The following is an 11,367-nucleotide window of genomic DNA, read 5'->3' as shown; positions in this document are numbered from 1 at the left end:
AAAAGATAAAAGACAAATGGGATGGCTATAAGAAGCAATTGTGGCAGTGTCCATTTTTAAAATTAATTATTAACTAGGAAATACTCTCCTTTTGTTTATTTTGCCACACAAAGTTAAATCACTTGGAGGCCTGAAAATACACACACACACACACACACAAAGTTTTTATTAAACAAATACTAGGAACCAGATTCTATCCCCTACCCATGCAACCCTATAGTCAGGCCCACATGCAGAAGCCTGAGCAGGAGATAAAACTGTGATTATATCCAAATAGGGCCCAATCCTCCAAGTCCTTACTTTTGTGAGTATTGAAGAAATGTACGGGACTGGTCATGACAGTGTGGGTTTGGGATTGCAGAAATGTAAGTGAGGGTGGAATACTGACTTTGAGCAATGTACTTGGTTTGGCTCTTCATCATAGTTTTACTGCTTCATGCTATCAAAGGTAAAGTTGTAGGGAAAAGCATGGAGTGATCCTACTTATGATTAATTAAAAAAACAAACTCTTCCTTTGATCCTTATTTAGTCATCAGTACAGAGGATGGCCTCCCATTCATCTCTAACACTGTAACCTAAGTAAGGATGCAAATTACAAATATGCAAATAGCTCAGTATTCTATTGGCTCGGTAATTGAGCAGCTGTCCTGAAAAATTAGGGTGTAAGTGCTTTCACAGGGGAAGCAGCAGGGGCTGCTGTAGCTATAGGCAAACCAGGCAGCTGCCTGGGGTGGCAGATTCTGCCTAGGGTGGCAGAGGCAGCTAGGCCAATTCTGAGTGGTGCTGTGACCCAGCTGTGCCAAGGTGCAACACCACTCACTCAAATTTGGCCCAGCTGCCCCTCCATCATGACAGAGGGGCAGCTGGGCTAAGCCTGAATGAGTGGTGCTGCCACCTCCACATGGACCCACCACTTCTACCATAAATACCATGCCATTAGAATGCTTGTCACACCCCCTCCAGAAATTCCAGTGTGCGCCTCATTCCTCCCTCCCCCGGTCTAGAACCTCGGTTCTAGGTAGTTTGGGGGGGGCGACACTCTGAGTGGCAGATTGCCTGGAATGGCAGATTGTCTTGAGCAGTTTCTGGGCCACAGCTACAAATGTACTGGATCCAGGCACTGCGGACCATTACGGGTTTTCTACAGAGCAGTTGGTGCAAATGACTGTTCCAAAGTTTGCCACCAGAGGTGCTTAAAAACAGAAAATCTGTCAATCAGGTACTGAAATCATGCAAGGACAATGAATCAGGTAGAGAAGGAAATAACTGAAGGATGGTGCACTGGACACATCATAAAACTGCGATGATAGTGGTTCGCTTGCACTCTCAGCCACATGTGAGCCCTTTTGAAGTAGGACCTGTAGCATTTTATCTGATGCCTGTAAGCAAAGTCACAGCATTAATGCCTGCCTTTAAAAGGGAGAAGTGGGAACATGGCTGAGTTTAACCAAAAAACAGTGCTGTCCAGTAAACAAAAGGGATCTCTCAAATCAAAGACATGAACACCCAGATCTAGCAAAATGCTTAAGAATGTACCTATCCCCACTAACTTCAATAAAAGTACTCACATGCTTAAGTGCTTTGCTGAATCAGGGTCACAGTATTTTGGGACAAAAATGAGATACCCCTACGTAGTTTCCATTGGTTCGCAAAAGCATCTAAAGAGTTGTCAAGGTTCCTTCCCCACTCTGAACTCTAGGGTACGGATGTGGGGACCTGCATGAAAGACCCCCTAAGCTTATTCTTACCAGCTTAGGTTAAAAACTTCCCCAAGGTACAAACTTTGCCTTGTCCTTGAACAGTATGCTGCCACCACCAAGCGTTTTAAACAAAGAACAGGGAAAGAGCCCACTTGGAGATGTCTTCTCCCCAAATATCCCCCCAAGCCCTACATCCTCTTTCCTGGGGAAGGCTTGATAATAATCCTCACCAATTGGTATAGGTGAACACAGACCCGAACCCTTGGATCTTAAAAACAATGAAAAATCAATCAGGTTCTTAAAAGAAGAATTTTATTTAAAGAAAAGGTAAAAGAATCACCTGTGTAAAATCAGGATGGTAAATACTTTACAGGGTAATCAGCTTCAAAACATAGAGAATCCCTCTAGGCAAAACCTTAAGTTACAAAAAGACACAAAAACAGGAATATACATTCCCTCCAGCACAGCTTATTTTACACGCCATTAACTAAAAGAAAAGCTAATGCATTTTCTAGCTAGATTACTTACTAACTTTACAGGAGTTGTAAGGCTTGCATTCCTGATCTGTTCCCGGCAAAAGCATCACACAGACAGACAGAACCTTTGTTTCTCCCCCCCCCTCCCTCCAGAAAGAAAGAAAGAAAGAAACTTGTCCCCTCATTGGCCATTTTGGATCAGGTGCCAGTGGGGTTACGTCAGCTTCTTAACCCTTTACAGGTGAAAGGGTTTTGCCTCTGGCCAGCAGGGATTTTATAGCACTGTAGTCAGAAAGGTGGTTACCCTTCCCTTTATATTTATGACAACAGTAACGTGGGCTTTTTTCTACACAGGTGCTCTAGGGAGCACACTAAACATTGACCAGTTGCCAAAGAGACCCTGCCCCTTGCCAGCTTCCGCTTTTTAGACTTATAAATGGCCAGTTTGCCCAGTGTTAGAACTGCAGAAATATGGTAGACTGAGCAAGGGAGAGAGACATTTGCAGCTCGGTCTAGAGCGCAAGTGCCAAGTGTGATAGACCACAAATAGTGCGCCCCTTAGAAAATGTACAGGTCAGAATAAACACATATATTGTATTGAGCCGTCATGAGACCTTTCCAGCATTCAGTTTAATATTTCCCAACAGATAGAGATTTTCCCATTAAATATTTATTTCTTGTTTCAGAGCCCGCACCTAAAGATATTAATTACCATTTTTTTTAGACGAAAGAATTGAAACAAAACCCTGAAGTGTTTGGGACTGGAAATTCATGTGGATTTTAATCTTTCATAATCTAGTCACTCTAAATGGGTCCTTGAACAAGACACTTCAATGTCAAATCCTTTTCTGATGCAGCAGCCATAAAGGAATCACTATCCAGAAGTTCACAATGTTCAAAATGAGTAAATAAGAACACTTTATGTGTAGCTGATGCATCTCATCCAAGGACTTTAAAGGACGTTCAAACACTAAAGCTCACCAAAATATTAAAATTATTTTTAAAATGGCTAAACTGAGGCACAGAGAAATTGAGTGACTTACTCAAAGGTCATGGAGTGACAGCGGCAGAGTCAAGGAGTCCCAGTAAGTTGCTCAGGTACTAGACCACTCACTATAGAAAAGATGACATTTCCAAAATCTTGGTACACAGGAAAATATGGATCAAAAGTCACAGGATACATAGGCGGAGAAAAATAATCAATTCTTTTCCAATTCACTAGAGCCCTCATGTGGGATCAGTGACCAAAATAAAGAACTCAGGAGAGATAACTAGAACAGGAGTTCCACCCCCATCCTCAACTGATATGAAAATTATTCTTTACTGGAGTTTTTTCCCCTTTGCTTTTATAATTTAGCACTTCAACACAGAGAATGTTAATGAATTGTACTATTAAGTGGGACATAATCATGTCCGTGAGGGATCAAGGAAATTTAGACCTGGGATTGTCTCAGATAATGAGAGGCAATTGGGAGTTTTTGGAGGAGATGAGAAGTTGGCATGTGGAAATAATAATTATAGATTTTAAAATATTTATTAAGAAATGCTGTGTGAGAAACCCTCCTGGTTTCATCTGAGAGTCTCAGTAGAAAGAGAACCAGGATACCTGGTGCTAAAGTCTCCTCAAATCCCACAAAGCTTTAGTGAAGATCTGATGCTCTGGCTGATGCGCTGCAGTTTGCTTAGTTGATAGCTGATACAAATCGTATTTCCAGGAAAATTTGTGCACTGCAGTCCCAGATGTCAGCCAGATGATACAAGGATATTTTGACTTGGAATCCTTTTTGTCCCCTTTCTTGTTTTGCTTAAGAAGAAAAGAATTGCTTGTGTGCTGTTTACAAAGGTTTCAGCATGATGTGTACTATTTTAGCTGCTAACACAAACAGCCTCCTGGATAATCAGAATTTTTTTTGCATTTCTCTTCATCCAGACAAAGAAGCAATCATCAGTTACAATCCCACATGTGAAATACAAATTTAGCACCATGAAAATGAAAACTAAAGTAATTTGTACCTTTACTATTCCAAGGGGATTCATTCTTGCTCCGTTTACTATGAAATATTTCCTCTCTTGAACTCAAAGTTGTATAAATGTCACCAGCCATGAACTGAATCATAATAAGAAGATGATATCCTGGCATTTCTGGTACCAAGCCATAATGACTAGGCCAGCTAGTTAGCACATGTGGTTAAAATAGTACTCATGCTCTTTATATACAGTTTGCTTTCTTAGGTCGCATCAGCGTTGGACTCTTTGGGGTTGGTAACATGAAATGGAACATGAAAAAAATACATTTTAGAGCAGCTCTGATTTTTAATTAATGTTGAGCAAACAAATTAACATCACCAACAAAAACCTTTCAAACTATTTCTTTATGCAAAGAACATTTCTTCCTAATAATAACTCAGTCATGGAGCTACAAGGAAAAAAATGAAGTGTACAAGTGGTAAAGGATGTCAGCCACATAACATCAGGATCTGGACGCTTTATCATGAGAGACTTGAAAAATACTTACAACAGAAACAACCACTGCCATTCTCCGACCTTCTTCTGATGAGGGATCCACCAGAATAAAAATGTGTGTATCTTCTGCTGTGCTCATCTGCACTCTCTCCCTCTCTATAAATAGATATGTAGTTACTTAGGGTTTGTTATATACATATAGGTCATACAATGGAAATTAAATGATATATGTATATTTCATATACACACAGTCCATATATAACTTTTAATGTGAATAAATTTTGGACTCTTATGAGAGATACTATTAGCACGGCCTTGAGGTAGACATTGTGGAAACACGGGGAGGGGAGGCATAGCTCAGTGGTTTGAGCACTGGCCTGCTAAACCCAGGGTTGTGAGTTCAATCCTTGAGGGGGCCATTTAGGGATCGGGGCAAAAATTGGGGATTGGTCCTGCTTTGAGCAGGGGGTTGGACTAGATGACCTCCTGAGGTCCCTTCCAACCCTGATATTCTATGATTCTATGATTGTAGAAGCGTCCCATCACAGCTCTGCTTTCAAGGTCAGAAATATTAGCGTTACCTTAGGATATGTCTTAACTGCAGAGTTAACTTGAGTGATTGGTACCATGGATTGGCTTAGCCTGGTCTGGGCAGCCATAGTGCAAAGCCAGATTCAAGTGTGTCTAGTCGATTATACTCACTTGTATGGGGCATTAGGATCTCTGGAGGCATATCCCCTGGTTCTTAGTGTGGTAGTAAGCTGAGCAACTGTATGATTCTTTCCCAGTGAATTGTATTCTTCTGGGTACATGGGTGGGTGGGAATTGTGGGAAGGAATTGGAGGATTATCAGCACTCGAGCGGCTTAGCCTGTGTTCACACTGCAGTATTCGTGCGTTAGCTGATATCCCAGGATGGACCAGTTAAGACATCACCACACTCAGGTGAGAGTATTTTTGTGTGTGCAGAAGCTAGGTTCAACCCCTGCAAATGCCCATGTTAACTCTGCAGTAAAAACAAGGCCAAAAATAACTTTAAGATGTTGACCGCAAGCAGAGTGGTGCTAAGAAGCTTCCACAGTGCTTGCCCACACTGCCTAGCTCAAGGCAGTTCTATTAGTATCTTCTCATATGAGTTTAAACTATAGATCTCACCTACAAACATAGGAAATGTGGAAGAAATGAAATAGTCTGCCTGTCACCAACTCCTTCACTTGATCCTGACTCTGCTCAAATCTTTATTCATGCCTTCATCACTTCTGTCTCAGCTATTGCAATTTATTCTTTTATAACCTTCCTAGATCCTGACTCCCTACACTTGGGGGCCACTAGGCTCTGTCTGTTCATGATTACCTGTATAGAATACAAAACTGCCTACCTTTCTGTTTTTAAAATTTCTTTACAGACTCTGGGTGAAATCCTGGCCCTATTTAAGTCATTGGTACCAATCTTATTGACTTCCTTGGAGTGTCTGTCTATTTTCATGCAGCCTTCCCTATCTGCTACACCTGGATCCTGTCTCTTCCAGTGATTATCTAATCTGTGAGTCACTCTTTCTTAAGGTGGCCAGCTTTAAACTGTATGAGCCAAATCCTGCTCTTGGTTACACTAGCATTATTCCAGAGTTAATGTGAATGGTGTCACTCTGACTTTACACTCTTGCAAATGAGAGGAGATTTGGTTTAAGAGCGCTTAAGTGAGTCACTGCTGACCCACCCATCTCCTTTCTTCCCAGCCATGGAGTCACCTAGCCCTAGGGCCTTGATTCTGCAATGAGCAGTAGGTGAGCAAACTTCTGCACTGGTGCAGAGTGCTTTGGAGGATTCAATGGGGATTTTGTACTTCTAGGTCACTAGAGTGCTTTTGCGAATCCCATCCTAAAGCTCAACTTCCAGTTTTTCTTTCTGCTTTTGGTGGATGTTCAGTTCTAACTGGCAAGGATTTGTGATACTCCATGTGATGAAAACTATGTCAAAAGAACATTGTTGTATTACCAGTGCACCTCAATACTAACTTGCATTAACTGCAACCTTGGGCTCCCCTAGAGTAGATCAGCTGCACTAATTTTGTGTGATGGCTACATTTGGACTAATATAGGTGAGACCACCGCACAAATTTTCATGTGTCATGAAACCAGAATCTAAATCCAAGCCTTTAGGACTCCTCTCTACCCCTTCATTTCTGATCAGTATATTTAGAAAGAAAAGACAGAACTATTGCATTTATATGCAAGATTTCTGGCTGGATTTGATGTTTGCATTTTTGAGCATATGGCTTACTGAATTGTAATACTTTCCATGATAATTCTGACTGCTCTATTCTGAAGGATTTGTATTCTCAAGTAGCACATGCACAAGAATAAAGATTTTGATTGCAGCTTTAATATCAAAGTAATATGTTTCAATTGACTAAGCAGGCCACTAACAATTCAGATAAAAGGATGCAATATAACAATTAATGAGCTATACACAAATTCCTCATTGTTCATTAACCCTTCAGAGATGCAAACATGTACTGTATATGCCTCCTGCTTAGCATTCATTTTCCTGCCAATATGGAAAATGACCGAGTTCTAATAATACGCTGGTAAGAGCTTGTTTTAATGTATGGTAATGTACGTGGATATACATTACAAAATAATACATACACAGCACTGGTAACAATTCTAACAGAGATAAACATAAGTGAAACTCCATAATGGAATTTACTATACTTTCTACAGAATGGAACTTTTTACAAAAGTTGCCATCTCAAGCAGAGATAGATTTGCAAGTTCAGGCAGCCCACGGCAGGATATTTTGAGTAGACCTCACAATTCTACCTGAAAGTACAGTAGGTCAAGGGCAATCAGGGAGCAGGTTACATTTGCCTTATTCTCTGCCTCAGTCCTAATACAAAGAAAAGCAGTTTGAGCCCTGCTCTAATTTGTAAACGCTTAGCAGCATAGTAAACTCTAACGATTTTATCATGAGTCTCACAATATTTGGTATTTTTCTAAAAGCCCCTCAGGAGAATTTCAGCACTTTCTCATTTTTTTAAAAGTAACATAGCTTCATTATTGAGGTGAAAAGCTTCAAAATGTGACCCCTAAATGCTCAAAAAAATAGGCAAATACAAAGAACCCCAAACGGACTATTTTTTCTAAATCTCATGATTTTTGAATACTTTGGGGCTTGCAATGCTTCCTAGTAACTACTGCACTGCAAATCTTGCCATTCCCTCTCTCTTGGCCCCAACAAGCCTCTCCTTGACCCTGACAGGTCTCCTTTACTGAGGAATGCAGGGAGGGAGGTAGAAGAGCTGACTCTCCTGGTTGCACATCTGTTAGGAGTCCCCCCACACTCCGTTTGCACTGTGTGTGCATTTGCATGTTTGTGTGAGGGAATACTGGGTCTAAAAGGGTGGGTGTGTATAGACATTGGGCCAGATTCTCAGTTGGTGTAAATCACATAGCTTCATAGGCAAAAAAAAAATGTCACAGCACTCTAACTAAGGGCTTATCTACATAGCCCTGTAGTGTGGACTGTGGGTTGTGTGAGCAGCAGGACTACATTAACATGAACTAGGTACCCTTCAATTCACACTTGCATATCTACACAGGGCAGTTACAGCGCAACACTTCAGAAGCGAGCTACAACTCACACTCTCGTAGTCTGCATTGTGGGGCCATGTGGACAAGCTCTAAGAAAGTAGGACAACCCTGACTAAGGATTGCAGCAGGACAGTTCTAGATCTCTTGACATAGGTTCAGATTTCAATGAATCTTGGATGCAGCACCAACCAACAAACTAGGGTGTCAAGCGATTAAAAAAATTAATCGCGATTAATCACCCTGTTAAACAATGATATAATACCATTTATTTAAATATTTTTGGATGTTTTCTACATTTTCAAATATATTGATTTCAATTACAACACAGAATACAAAGTGTACAATGCTCACTTTATATTTATTTTTATTACAAATATTTGCACTGTAACAAACAAAATACATTTTATTTTTCAATGCAGCTAATACAAATACTGTAGCTCAATCTCTTTATCATGAAAGTTGAACTTATAAATGTAGAATTATGTACAAAAACCCCTGCATTCAATAAAACAATGTAAAACTTTAGAGCCTGCAAGTCCAATCAGTCTTACTTCTTGTCCAGCCAATCGCTCAAACAAACAGGTTTGTTTACATTTTCAGAAGATAATACTGCCTGCTTCTTGTTTACAGTGACACCTGAAAGTGAGAACAGGTGTTCGCATGACACTGTTGTAGCCGGTGTCACAAGATATTTACATGCCAAATGCGCTAAAGATTCATACGTCCCTTCATGCTTCAACCACCATTCCAGAGGATATGCATCCATGCTGATGGCAGGTTCTGCTCGATAACAACCCAAAGCATAGCAGACTGATTCATGTTCATTTTCATCATCAGTAGAAGGTTGATTTTCTTCTTTGGTGGTTCGGGTTCTGTAGTTTCCACATCTAAGTGTTGCTTTTTTAAGACTTCTAAAAACATGCTCCACACCTCATCCCTCTCACATTTTGGAAGGCATTTCAGATTCTTAAATCTTGGGTCGAGTGCTGTAGCTATCTTTAAAAATTTCACATTGGTATCTTCTTTGCATTTTGTCAAATTTGTAGTGAAACTGTTCTTAAAATGAACAACATGTGCTGGGTCATCACCCAAGACTGCTATAACATGAAATATATGGCAGAATGCAGGTAAAACAGAGCAGGGGACATACAATTCTCCCCCAAGGAGTTCAGTCAAAAATTTAATTAACACATTTTTTTTTAATGAGCCTCTTCAGCATGGAAGCATGTCCTCTGGAACAATGGCTGAAGCATGTGAGGCATATGAATCTGTAGCTCATCTGGCACATAAATATCTTGCGATGCCAGCTACAACAGTGCCATGCGAATGCCTAGTCTCACTTTCAGGCGACGCTGTAATTAAGAAATGCGCAGCATTATCTACCGTAAATGTAAACAAACATGTTTCTCTTAGCAATTGGTTGAACAAGAAGTAGGACTGAGTGGAGTTGTAGGCTCTAAAGTTTTACATTGTTTTGTTTTTGAGTGCATGGAAAGATGCCCATTAGCGTCAACAGGCTTTGGCTCAAGCCCACTGTCCTGAAAGCTAGAACCCCCACCTGCTATATTGACAGTATGTCAATATTCAAATGAAAACACGATAGCAAATCCTCTCCCCTGTTTTCAGCCCAAGTAAGTGGGTTTGAGTCGGGTGCCTTGCAGTGATGGAGTGGAGGATGGAATCCCTCTTTCCGATGCCGTGAAGCAGCATTAGTACCACCATTTTGTGGCTGCTCCTGCCGCTTAATGGCAGCAGTAGCTTTTACAGCCATTACTTTTTCTCTTGGATGCAAAAGGAAACGGCCACTATATCCGTCGGAGCTTTAATCCAGGAAGGCTTTGATAACTATTCATTATGTAACATGCAAGTATTCTGTGTTCACAAAAGGCCTCATTTGTGCTAAATAGTGCCTTACTTCATGAGCACTGGAATCTTATAGATTCCAATGTTATTATTATTATTTATTTATATTATCATAGTACCTAGGAGTGTGGATCATGGACCAGTGTCCCATAGTGCTAGGTGCTGTGCAAACACAGAACAGAAATATGGTCCCTGCCCCAAGGAGCTTATAATCTAAGTACAAGACAAAAGACAATAGATAGGTATAGAGAGATGGGGGAGTACAAGAAACCATGAGATATTAAGACTCTTAAAATCTAGCTTTAAGAGGCAATTATTACCTCCTCCTCTGAGCATATGCAGGACCTCAGCGGCAGCTGAAAGGAGGAAGCTACTTAAATTTTCTGGGCTTCAACTGTCCAATCTGTAATATGGGAATAATGACATCCTCCCTGGTAAAGTGCTTTGAGATCCTTGGATGAGAAATGCTATAAATGACTTTTCCAGGTGGTTGATTAATACACAAAGGTTACATTATCACATGAGATTGCAGCTTTGCAGATTTCCTGGCTTTGCAAACATATTTATTTTATACAAACATTAGCTTCAGATGATACATATCTAATTTTAAGAGAGGATCACCAGGGGATGATAATCATATACTTTTATTCTAACACACTTGCCTGAAATACAAACAATTCATGCAAAATGGCCACAGATCTAAATAAATTATAAAGAAGACAGACTACCAAAATAACCTTCGGTTTTAGAATTGGGAGTCTTTATTACTTTGGAAGGAGGATTTCAGAAAAAAAATCTTACCTTGCATTTTTTCCCCCTGGTGCATCAAAGTTAAAAACCAAATCAATACCATCTTGGTATTAGATGGTGGTGACAGCATGTGGACATCAGAGCTGTAATTAAAAAGCCGTTCAGCTCACTTGGTAAAATGTAATTTTAGCTGTAGTCACTAGCTGTTTCCAAGCAATCTATTTACCCCAAAATATCCTCAGGCATGGACGGGAGAGTGTGAAATGATCGAGTTTTAGTCATCCTCATACATAACAAATTTCAATTATAATTCCTACTGTAAAAAAATGTTATAATAATATTGTATTGAAGTCCCCATGCTAACTGGTACCAGTGATAGAAGAACAGAAAGAAACTTTTCTGCTTTACTGCACCCATTATTCTCATTTTATATGGGTGTTCCTCCATGAGCTTGGTGGAAAGCAAATTCAGTCAGCTGACTCATTCCACCTGTCACTGCTGCCCAGTTGTGGTGCTCACTCTAG

At 40.3% G+C, this 11,367-nt stretch overlaps 1 long non-coding RNA gene across 1 annotated transcript; it reads right to left on the bottom strand.

Annotated features, from left to right (window-relative positions):
- Positions 1-3,705: 3,705 nt before the first annotated feature.
- LOC142071406 (uncharacterized) lies at positions 3,706-11,008 on the bottom strand. Its single transcript, XR_012667437.1, has 3 exons — positions 10,895-11,008; positions 4,692-4,795; positions 3,706-4,427 (listed from the first exon to the last, which is right to left on the bottom strand). It is a non-coding gene; the product is annotated as an uncharacterized LOC142071406 (long non-coding RNA).
- Between the last annotated feature and the right edge of the window lie 359 nt (positions 11,009-11,367).

This window comes from Caretta caretta, chromosome 3 (assembly GCF_965140235.1).
Source record: "Caretta caretta isolate rCarCar2 chromosome 3, rCarCar1.hap1, whole genome shotgun sequence".
In the NCBI taxonomy this organism is placed as follows: Eukaryota; Metazoa; Chordata; order Testudines; family Cheloniidae; genus Caretta; species Caretta caretta.
Note: the sequence above shows the minus strand (reverse complement) of the source record. Positions and strands in the feature narration are given on the sequence as shown.